This window comes from Mustela nivalis, assembly GCF_964662115.1.
Source record: "Mustela nivalis genome assembly, chromosome: 8".
Lineage (NCBI taxonomy): Eukaryota > Metazoa > Chordata > Mammalia > Carnivora > Mustelidae > Mustela > Mustela nivalis.
In genome coordinates this window covers 136,791,017-136,802,498 of record NC_139027.1, presented here as the reverse complement: position 1 = coordinate 136,802,498, position 11,482 = coordinate 136,791,017, and positions in this window count along the sequence as shown.

Genomic DNA, 11,482 nt, shown 5'->3' with positions numbered 1-11,482 from the left:
ATGTCATGAAGACATGAACAGTGTTTTCTTACTTCCCAGTATCTAGAAAAGATGAACAAATACTGGTTTAATAAGTGCTAGTTGAAAGGTTATACACCTTGGGGGGTGTGGGGGGAAGCTGCACCTGCCTTCTAAACCATAACCACAGACACTTCCTATTTCTGTGATAAAGCTTTTTTTCTATAAAATGAAAATAGTATTTATACTTACCTCATATTGCGGTTTTGAGAATTAAATGAGTTCATAGATATAAAACACTTAGAAAAGTACCTGACATAAAGTGAGACTTCAAGAACTATTAGCTATTGATGTTATTATTACTAGTAGTAGTAGTAGTAGTAGTAGTAGTAGTAGTAGTATCTTCCAAGCATCCATCCTCTGGTTCCAGTAATAGTTCCTTCCCACCCCTCCGAATAAGCATTCTCCGTACCTAAAGGCACAAGGCTAGGTCCCATCAACACGAGCCAAGTAATTCCAATTTCAATGAGGCCAGCAGAAAGTAAAGCTAAGGTTAAAGATGGATAATAATATGAAGGGGGGGAAGGACCCAAGGAAGGGGCAAGGAGGGAGAAGAGAAAGAAAGAGAGAGAAAGAAAAGAAAAGAAGAAAGGAAGGAAGAAAGAAGGAAAAAAGAGAGAGGGAGAGAGAGAGAGAGAGAGGGAGAGAGGAGGAGGGAGGAGAGGAGAAGGGAGAGGAATGACCCTGGGCCTTCACTCTATCATCTGTCATCTGGATTCCCATGAACCAATACCTTTCTTAAACTCCCTGTTTTTGTGTTTAGGGCAACCAATACAACACAAATACAATCACTGATTCTTGGTCTACCAAAGGAAGGAGTGAGACAAATGCATCTCTGCTGAAATTCTACAACGCCATGCTTCTATGGCAGAACGCTCACCCCAGCTCAGGAACCCAGGAAGGTCTATTCAGATGGCCACAGCGAGCTGGCGGAGTCTGTAATGAGTCCGCCAAACCTCACTCCCCAAGGTTGACTGGGGCGGGGGGGGGGGGGTCTCCTACAGTGAGGCTGACATGGACTTAGAGCATTTTTTTTCCCCAAATGCCAAGCCCTCTTCCCAGGCAGAAAGGGAAAAATTGGACAAAGTGGCCACATTTCCTATTGAAAAAGAAGTAAATTTCATAGGAAATGCAGCAGGAAGGCAAGAGGTCAAGACGAAAATGCAAAAGGCCTGACGCGGCACAGTGTTTCAGAAAGGGAAACCTCTTTCATGTGTTCACAGTGGGTTTTCAAAACAATGGAGGAGAAGCCGACGTTTGAGAACTGGAGCTACAAGCAAGCTGTCAAGCGATTTCTTTTTTAATTTCCTGAATGTAGAGAAAGAGCCGATCAGCTCTGCGGTAGCCAGAGGAGGGCAGTTGAATAACCTGAGTTTCTAAACTTGCACAATCGCTGCGAAGTTCAGAGGAAGTTCAAGGAAACCACTCTGAAGCTTGAACTCCAGTCTCCTTACCTGGACTGGGGACGACTGGGCAAGGTGATGGCAGAGAGCCACCGGGGCTCTTATGTTCCAGGATTCTACGAGATCCTAGAAGACTGCACGGCTATGCAGACTCTCACCATGAAGAAGTCTTGTTAGGTGAGCGCTGGGAGCAGGGGAAAAATGCTATTGTTTTCCCCTTCAACACTAACAACCAAATATGACATGTAATCATGGATTGGTAAATGAGAACCATCAAAAACAGACAGCTGATAAGTTTGAGGAGTTATCTAAAGACCTTTCTAGAAAAATACCCCATAAGAGAGCTTCAAAACCAGGAGATTGAAACTTACAAGACTCCTGGAGAGAGCAACATTCTATTCTTTAAGCGCTTTAAAGGTTTTCCCCCTACTCATTTTTTAGAGATGTAGATTAGCCAAAGACAATGTTTACATAAAAGGCATAGGAAAACAAACAAACAAACAAACATTTTCTCTCCTGCTACCATCTCTTTTCGGGGTCTCAGGTTTGGTTTGATTTGTTTTGTGTGGTTTTTTTTTTTTTTTTTTTTTTTTGGTTTGGTTTTGTTTTCCTCTGCAAAACTAAGATAAGGGTGTGGAGGAAAGTAACAAGGTGCTGGGAAAGTTCCTCTTTCAATTAGAATCTTTATCAGGAGCTCTGGCCACATTTAATGCGGTAATGTTCCTTGACTCTAATGTAGCAGACACAGCAGGGGAACAGATTTCAAGTTAATGATTCCCAGCTCCCAGGCCCAGGCTCGCCCTGCAGTTCCCCAGTCTTGCAGATTCAAATACCCAGCTTCCCTGTTTGCTCTTTGCAGGTGCTGATGTTAATCCACAAACTGTTTTTAAATTTTACTCACTCCAAATTTTGTGCAAGTCCATCCCCATAGTGCAGACGGTTGGGGAAGTTATTTATTAAGCAAACCCCATGGAAACAGGGACTTGGAAATGTGATTTCTATTGACTGTAAAAGCCAAGAATGTCAATATTCATTACCCTGGCTTAGCAGGAAGCTATTTTTTCTCAATTGCCCCAACGATCCACCTTAACAAACGCACAACATCACAAGAGAAATTTAAGTAGAGTAATTAACATATTTAATCGATTAAGTTGAGAGAAATTAAACGGGAAGGTCCTTTTTCTGTCTTAGCATAAATCAATTGCCCTGGAGAGGCAGATGAAATGATTTTGAGTAGTTATCAAATGTTTCCTGTCAAGGACTCTACAGAGCACTGGGAGAAATTAAACCAACCTATTTCCACGTCAGTAAGTGCTCTTTTATTTAAGCCTAAAAACAAACGCAGCCTCAGCCTCGGCTTCCCTGTGTCCTGAATGCATATCAGGGTCCATCTACTTCAGCATGTAATTCATGCAATGCAACTCTGTCTTACTTAAAAAAAAATACTTATTTGGCTATTTCTCAGCATTTCAGAATGGCATCTCCGGAAAGATAGGTTTCCCAGGCACCCTGTGGGATTCCACGAAGACTCAACACAACCAGAAATCAAATTCGTCATCTGTAAAACCTCCTTCTAAGAGTGCTGGGAACCACCCTTCCCATGTTCCCACATTGTCCCTTCTACTGGGATATAATCTTATCATTTCAAGGGCGGAGACACAATTGATGAAGTCCCAGAACCTAAATCAGGTTCGGTGGGGTGAGGAGGTTCGGAGCCGACGACTAAAGAAAGAATTCTTGAGACGTCGTTGGTGCAAAAGGTGATTTATTAGAGCACGGGGACAGGACCCGTGGGCAGGCAGAGATGCGGCTGCCCCGGGTTGTGAAGGTGGGCATGTTATATACCCCACGGTTGGGGGGAGGTGGTGAAGGAATGGGAGATTTCGACAGAGTTCTCACATGCTAGGGAGGGTCTACAAGGTGCCGGGGGGAGTCTTTGCCCTTATGGCTTGATCAATGTCGTCTTTAGGTCAGGCACTAACATCAAGATAATGGGGGATTCTTGGTGGGGCATTATGATCTGGCTATCATTTACATTCCTTTCTACCCCAGTCTCCTCCAGTTTATGGTGGGAGGGGGACATTAGGGCTTCAGGAACCAAGAGTTATTTGCCTGTGGAAATTTGTGCTATTAATAAGGTAACCTCCCTGTTTAGGTCTCTAGGACATCTTGTAGGGCAAAGGAGATTCCTGTTCTGCAGGATTGCGATCCCTGCAAGTTAACTATTTATCGTTTTATGGCAGTCAGGGTGCCTGAGGAATGCTACACATATGGAGGGGAGCGGGTGAAGAGGGGGTGCAAGGCGCCAGCTTTTGCTTTGTCCTTAGCCAGCCTCCTGCTCCCTCATCACAATGAGAGAGGGAACACAAGCAGGGGGAGTGGGAGAGGGTGAAGCAAGCTCCCCGCTGAGCAGGGGGCCCTGTGCAGGGCTTGATCCCAGGACACTAGGATCATGACCAGAGCCCAAAGCAGAAGCTTAATGACTGAGTCACCCAGATGCCCCTAGGCTTTGATTTTTCAAGCTAAGAATACAAGTAACTCCCGCAAATCCAGCATGTCTGAAAAAGGAAAGCGTCCTCATACAAAAAGACAGGCAGTCTCTAGTGGCCAAATGTTAGTAGGCGAAGTAAGCTGTCCTTGAATGGCCACTAGTCTGGAATGAATCAATAAAATAATGGCTATTAGGAGCTAAAATTCCTTAATTATTTATAGATAACAGCTTCAATCTTTTTTTGATGACTGTTCCTAAGCCATGCTTTACCATCACAATAGTAAATAGTACTCGTAATAACAACCACAACAAGAACTTAAGTTAAATATTTCATTTTTATAAGGTGCTTCCCTAGGTCATCTCACTTGATCTCTATAATGACCCTTACAGGCTATTATAATTACTAAAATGTCATAAACGCAGAAAGTGAGATTCAGAAAGCCTAGGTGAACTGCCTGAAGATGTTTGTATAAACCTGTGTTTTCTAATCCCCAAGTTCATTTCCTGTCTTCGAGATCATGTAGCCACTCAAGCTTAGGTCGGGTCAGTCGTGTGCTGGAAGCATCAAGGCAGGTATTAAGTAGAGCAGAGGACGTCTGTCAAAACAGGGCTTGGAAGTCTCAAAGACCAGGGCTGAGGCTTGGCTCTGCCGCTGACCTTGAATGGCCTTGAGGAGTATGTAACGGTTCTGGACCTCTGTTTGCCTATCATAGACTCATTAGGATTAAATACTATGACACATGTAAAGATCTTGGACTAGTCATTGCTTGATAACTGGTGACTGTTTCCGAACAGTGCTATCATTTGTTACAGTCATACAGTCGTGTAATTATTATCCACATTCATACAAAATGGCGGTAAAAAGAAGGATGAAGTCACTTTTAGGTAAACCTTGAATGGCAGGCAAAGAAGGGTGGTTTTTGAGGTATTCGTCCTCGAGATGCATCCGTACCACTTGGTGATTTTGTGAAACCACCCTTCCCTGACTGTCGCCAGTGAATATATCCTGTATACCACAGCTTTTTTTTTCTTTCTTCTCTCATGGTGTCCAATATGCTCAAGTACGTCTTCTGATAATCCTCCTTCACACTAAGACTGCCCACGAGCAGGGATTGTCCCAAATTCTTCCACAGTGCCTGGCAAATAATGGACACTCATCTACGGAAATCCGTCAAATTGAATTAATTAGAGATGACTGCACGGCACTTAGAGTAATGCCTATCCATGGGAATGGCCTAATGATGCTTTGAGAATTAGGAAGATTTTCAACGGAGTCATTTACAGGGCGGCTGGTAGGAGTGGAGGGCCCAGAGGAGCACAGAGCACAGACTAGAAGAAGGATGCTAAACCTGGCAAAAGGTATGCAATTCAAAACAGGCGTCATGGGAAAAGGATTTAATATGCCAAAGGTGAAGTTGAACTTGATGAGAGTGGGCTTGGGGAATGAAGAAGCAGCAGATCCTGTTACGATGATGGAGTCATAAAGATCCTGGTGACGTGACCAACACACCTAGGGGGGCAAGAGAGGTTTGCAAGGGGTGCTTGGCTATTATGATTGAACATCATCGTGACTTCTTTAATGATATTAATAATTCTACACCTTTTTTTTCAGAACCACTATGAAAATTCACATCAGTTTAAACAGAACCAATAATACCATAGGAGCAAACGCTTACCTTGTCTCAAAACATACCGTGTGGAAGAAGCTGTTTTTCAGCTTTTTAGATTATCGTCAAACCCACATGGATTTTCACCCATTGTGTCCTGAAGTTCAAAAACTTATTTAAAGCCTTCAGCCATTTTTCCATTAGAAATTATACTCCTCGTAGGACACCTGGGTGGCTCAGTCAGTTAGGCCTCTGCCTCAGGCTCAGGACATGGTCCCATCATCCTGGGATGAAGTCCCCAGTCAAGCCAGGCTTTTGGCTCAGCAGGGAATCTGCTTCTCCCTCCCCCTGCCTGCTGCTCCCCCTGCTTGTGTTCTCTCTCTCTGATAGGTAAATAAATAAAAATCTTTTTAAAAAATTATATTCTTCTTGAACTAAGCTGGAGAGGTAACAGAAGAAGGCAGGATTTTTTTTTTTTTTCCTTTTTTAAGATTTATTTATTTGACAAAGAGAGAGTGTGTGTGTGTTGGGGGAGAGGCAGAGGGAGAGCATCTTCAAGCAGATTCCCTTCTGAGCACAGAAGGAGTTGCAGGGCTGACCCATCTCAGGGGCCCAAGATCATGACCGGAGCTGAAACCAAGAGTCAGACGCTTAACCCACTGGGCCACCCCGGCACCCCAAGGCAGGATTCTTTCTCTACTACCTAACAAAACAGTGAAACTATTGCCTGGACTGTTTAGACATCACTTTCTAACTCAATTCTTAACCCCTCAAGTTTTATTGCTTGAAACAATAAAGACATGATGGAAGGGCTTTATTAAAATACAAATATAGAAGTTTTACTGTGGCTTAAGGGAGATGATCTATAGTTTGTCTGTGATCAACTATACAGAAAAAAAGCTCATTTTAACATCGCCCAAAATGAACACACTTGAAGAAGAAAAGTATTCCCACCCAGCCTACACAGGGCTTGTTCAAAATGTCACGAACAACTTACAAAGCTGGTCCACAGCGTTATTCACAAGTAAATGGTTGAGGGTAGATCAAGCCTAATGTAGTCATTAACCCGCAGGGAAATCATCTATTGCATACTCAGTGTGTGGAGTTAAAAAGAAAACATTTATTTCCACATTTAAAAACACAGTTGAGAGTTAGAAAAAATTATCCAGTGAAGTAGAAAACGGACTTGTCTCCTAGTCTCTGCAACCAGGAGCCAGTCTGTGGGGCAAAGGGGCTTTAACTGTGTTTCCTTTCTGCTCTGGACCAAACCGGGGAGTTTCACAGCTACTTAGTAACAAGCTTCCTCAAAGCGTCTGAGTAATGAGAACGGATCACGCTCTAGCAAGGAACACCGATCAACGGAAGCCATGTCCCTTCCTGAGCTGCCTTGCCCACAGCGGGTTCCAACACAGCCAGACATGACATCCGCGACTTTCGTAACTGACCACGGGGCTCTGCTTGCTACTGAGCACACCAAAACAGTCTGGGCACTTGCGATACAAAATGCTAAGAAAAATGTCCTTTGACCTCTACCTGCTGGACTGGCACTTGCAAGAAGTCCAAGATGTATATAGATGCATGTGTACACATACTTCAAGTGTGTATGTGTACATTAGTGTGCATGCAGTATGTATGTAAATGCATGCATGTGTGTATATGCATGTGTATGATATGCATTCTTCACTGTGTGTACAAATATGCACAGGCATTCATATTTGTGTAACTGTGTATACATCTGTGTATGTGTAGTCAGGTATATGTGTGCATATATACACATGTATAGCATATGTGTATGTTTGTCCGTCTCAGGGGAGCCAGAAGGTACAGGACAGAATGTGCCATAAGTTCCCTCCTTCCCCTGCTCTTCTTCCAGTCCTACTCCGGGGAAGGAAGCCGCTCCTTCCCCCGACCAGCAAAGGCCAGCCCCGTTAGTGCCTGGAGCAGCACTCAGATGTTTAGTCAGGACTGCAAGGTTGTGGCTTGAAGAAGCAGCAGCAGCAGCACGTACCCAACCTGAATACAGAGATAGAAACAGATATGCTGCATATGTAAATATCTGTACACATATACACGCATGTATATGGGCACACAAACATACACATATGCTATACATGTGTATATATGCACACATATACCTGACTACACATACACAGATGTATACACAGTTACACAAATATGAATGCCTGTGCATATTTGTACACACAGTGAAGAATGCATATCATACACATGCATATACACACATGCATGCATTTACATACATACTGCATGCACACTAGTGTACACATACACACTTGAAGTATGTGTACACATGCATCTATATACATGCATGCATCTGGCTGTATAGTATGTATCTGCATATATAGTATATATTGCGATATATCTAGTACATATTACATGCTTACACATATAGTATGTAATGCAATACAGAGCTCACAATAATCAATGTGGTTTGTGATATACATGAAGGAGAACAGTTTCTCTTCTCTTGGAAGCACAGATCTGTATACCCCTGTATGAAGCAGGTACTGTCCTGGCTGGAGCAAACAGTGAAATTGGGAATTGGAAAACCATCATGGAAACCATGACTGCATATAGCACCCAAATATTTCAACGAAATGAGAAGTATGGGGCGCCTGGGTGGCTCAGTTGGTTAAGCGTCTACCTTCATCTCAGGTCATGATCCTGAGGTCCTGGGATCCAGCCAGCACTGGGCTCCCTGCTTCTCCTCCCTCCGCCCCTCCCCCGCCACACTCCTGTGTGTGCAAGAGTGCTCGCGCTTTCTCTCTCTCTCTCTCTCTTTCATGCATGCTCTGTCAAATAAATAAGTAAAATCTAAAAAAACTTATTTAAAAGAAAATGAGAAGTAGAGATTTATGAGTTGTAAATGATTTGAGTAATACATCTTTTTTAACAGGAACCTCTTTGCAATTCAATGAAAGCATGGGCTTTTTGTCCAGAAAAGAAATGTAATCACATATATAACCATGTATATGAATTCAGTCTGTACCGGATGCTCCAAAGGTTAGGAACACGTGGCCTACTAAAGATTTTGTAATCAGATTCTTCTAACCTTAAATTCCATTCCCCAAAACACAAATTCATCAGAAAAATTTTGATCATAAGTGCATACCCTCCCCTCTTTATATTATTGAAAGTTTCTGAACGTTATTTGTTATAACTCTCTAATACTGAAATCTACTAAATATACTCAGAAATAAATAAGTGAGCAATTTTTTAAAAATCCGGAACTGGAGACTACAGTAAAATTTGTAGCTCAAATTTCTAACATTTCTTATGAACTTGAAAGAGAGGAGTCAAATGTTACATAAGAAAAGCTTACATAAGATCTGTATATTAGGAGGTATTTTATAAGCTCAATATTAAATTACAGCTGCAAAACACACAGTTGGACTCATCCATATGGGCAAATTACATTTTAGTTAGGGCACTAGGCAAATATTAGTATTTGCAAATGCAATTCCTTCCTTCGATCAGCAAAACATATCTCTTTACTTTTTGAAATTTGGATCTGATTGTACTTCAAAGCCTTTTCCCTGGGAGACCTCTAACTTGAAAGATAAATCAAACCATTCAAGGTACAGGAGAAAAAGATCTATGATGACATCTGAAAAGAGCCACAATGCAGAACCACACTTTTGAGGAGAGAAAGAGCTACACGGTACCTACTTCTGACTCTCCCGCCAACACCATCCATGATTTGCCCATCTCAGAGGGCGACGACAATAATCTCTAACCTTCAGAGCAAGGTACGTTCTCTTGTTTGGCTACCCAGGGAACTGTTGAGTAACAGGAACAGCAGAGAAACAGAAGGTCGTGGCTTTGAGAAAGGAGGTGCAGGCAGACAGGGGGAGATGGTTCTGTCTTACTGAGGAGAGACTCCCAGGGCAGGCTGGACAGGTGGCCAACTCCAGAATCTGCTCACTTGAAGTTACCCTATCACTCACTATCCCATTCCCCTCTACTCCTGCCAGACAGGTATCTGGAAAGCAAATACACATCCGCTATCCAGATGTAGGGTAATGCAATTAAGAATTTATCTTTCTCTGACAATTATAAGAGCAATCTTCAGAGGAAACCATCTAAACTTATAAGGATCCTACTTCATCTTAGAGTTCCATTTTAACTAATGGTTTCTAAATTACTTGAGTGGAAAATTAAGAATGCAAAACTTCACTTAAAGATGCATTAGGAACAAAGTGTTTTTGCAGTAAAACTTTCATTAAGGAAGCTATGTACACATGCATTTAAAAATACACATCTATTTCTTCAGAATCCAGGTAAAGAGATAAAGTAATCTGTTTGAATTATGATGTCTGGGACCATGCTGTGCTTAGACTTCTAAAATGGATAAATTTAGGATTTTGGAAAATCACAGCTATCCAACAGTGAGTTCCGAATGCAACCATTTTCTCTCCTACTTTCCTATTTAAAGTCTAAATGATTTCTGTTTCAAAACATAGTTGGATATCTTGGTGGGCGGGAGGTACTCCTTTGTTGAAAAACTGCATTGGAGAATTGGCAAATAAAAGGCAAAATTTTAAAAATATCAATGCCTTCTAGATACCCGTGCTTCTCCAACTTTAAAGTAGGATAAAGCTATGCATCAACTAAAGATCTTGTTAAAATTCAGATTCTGATTCAGTAGGTTGGGGAATGGCTCCAAATTCTTCATTTCTAACAAGCTCCATGGGGACAGCAATATTGCCCAAGCTTCCCAAGGCCATGCTTCCAGGATCAAGGAACCAGCACAATAGCTCTCAGCCTGCGTTCTGTCATCCAACACATAAAGATCATGTCTAAGTACACAGGAAGTACTTTCTGAAGCATGCCCAGGACTCTCTATATTCCCAGGATATTTGGTAAAATGTCACCCCTAATATGTGCTCAAGAAAGCATATCAGACAAGACATACGGCAGTTATGTAATTATAAGTAAAACTTTGAGTTGGCGCTGATTTATAAGACAGAAGTAAATCATTTGCAAAACTTACTACTTTATTATCATCAAACTGGTTAGCCTTCTGGCTATTACTCCTGTTCCCTGGGAAAATTAAGAACTCTTATTAAATAAGTAAATACATTCCTGCCGCCATTTATCCTTGAGTATTGCCCTTTGGAGAAGCAGCTCATGAATAAATCAGTCTTTTGAAATTGGGGGCAAACACCATGTGACCATTCATTTGCATCTCAGATAATGCTAGCACTTCCTTTCCCTTTCTGTGACACGTAATAAGCACGGCCCATCTTTTTCAACTGGAAGACATGTGGTCTCTTCCCACTTTGGTTTCCACGACTCTGGAGGACGCCCGCTTCATGGAAGAACCATCCCAAGAGACACACAGCTCACAACAAATTGGGTTTACACCACTCGATGCTGTTGTAAAATTTATCCATCCTAAAAAGGTTCTCCAAAATCAGTAAGCATTCTTCCAGTCATTTATATGCAAACAGACGCAGACATTTAATTTGGTTTATTTCTCAACTCAACTCCTGATTATTATCCAATGATTTCTGTGATACTACGGTGAGAACTACTGTTACAAATTAGAGAATGAGTTATCGCACCACAATCCTGCTTACAGGATGAAGCTCAATAACAGAATGTTGCTCCAATACTCACATGCTGGTGCTTGGCACACAGTAGGCACACACAGAAAACTTTAATTGTGACTTAAATCCAGAGACTCAATAAATAGTGCTGCCTTAGAAAATACCAGCATAGGAAAACACAGTCTCATCCTCATAGCAGGCACATATCAGCTCTAACTCATTGAATTAATCAGGGATTTTCACTTAGATTCATCATTCTTAATGCAAAAGGCTGAGAATGGGAAATTAACACAGCCTCCTCCAGATCCTTTGTTCCAACAGTCCATAACTAGCAAAACGACACAACAATTCATTCAAGATCAATTCATCCACAGCACAACGCCGCTTCCATGG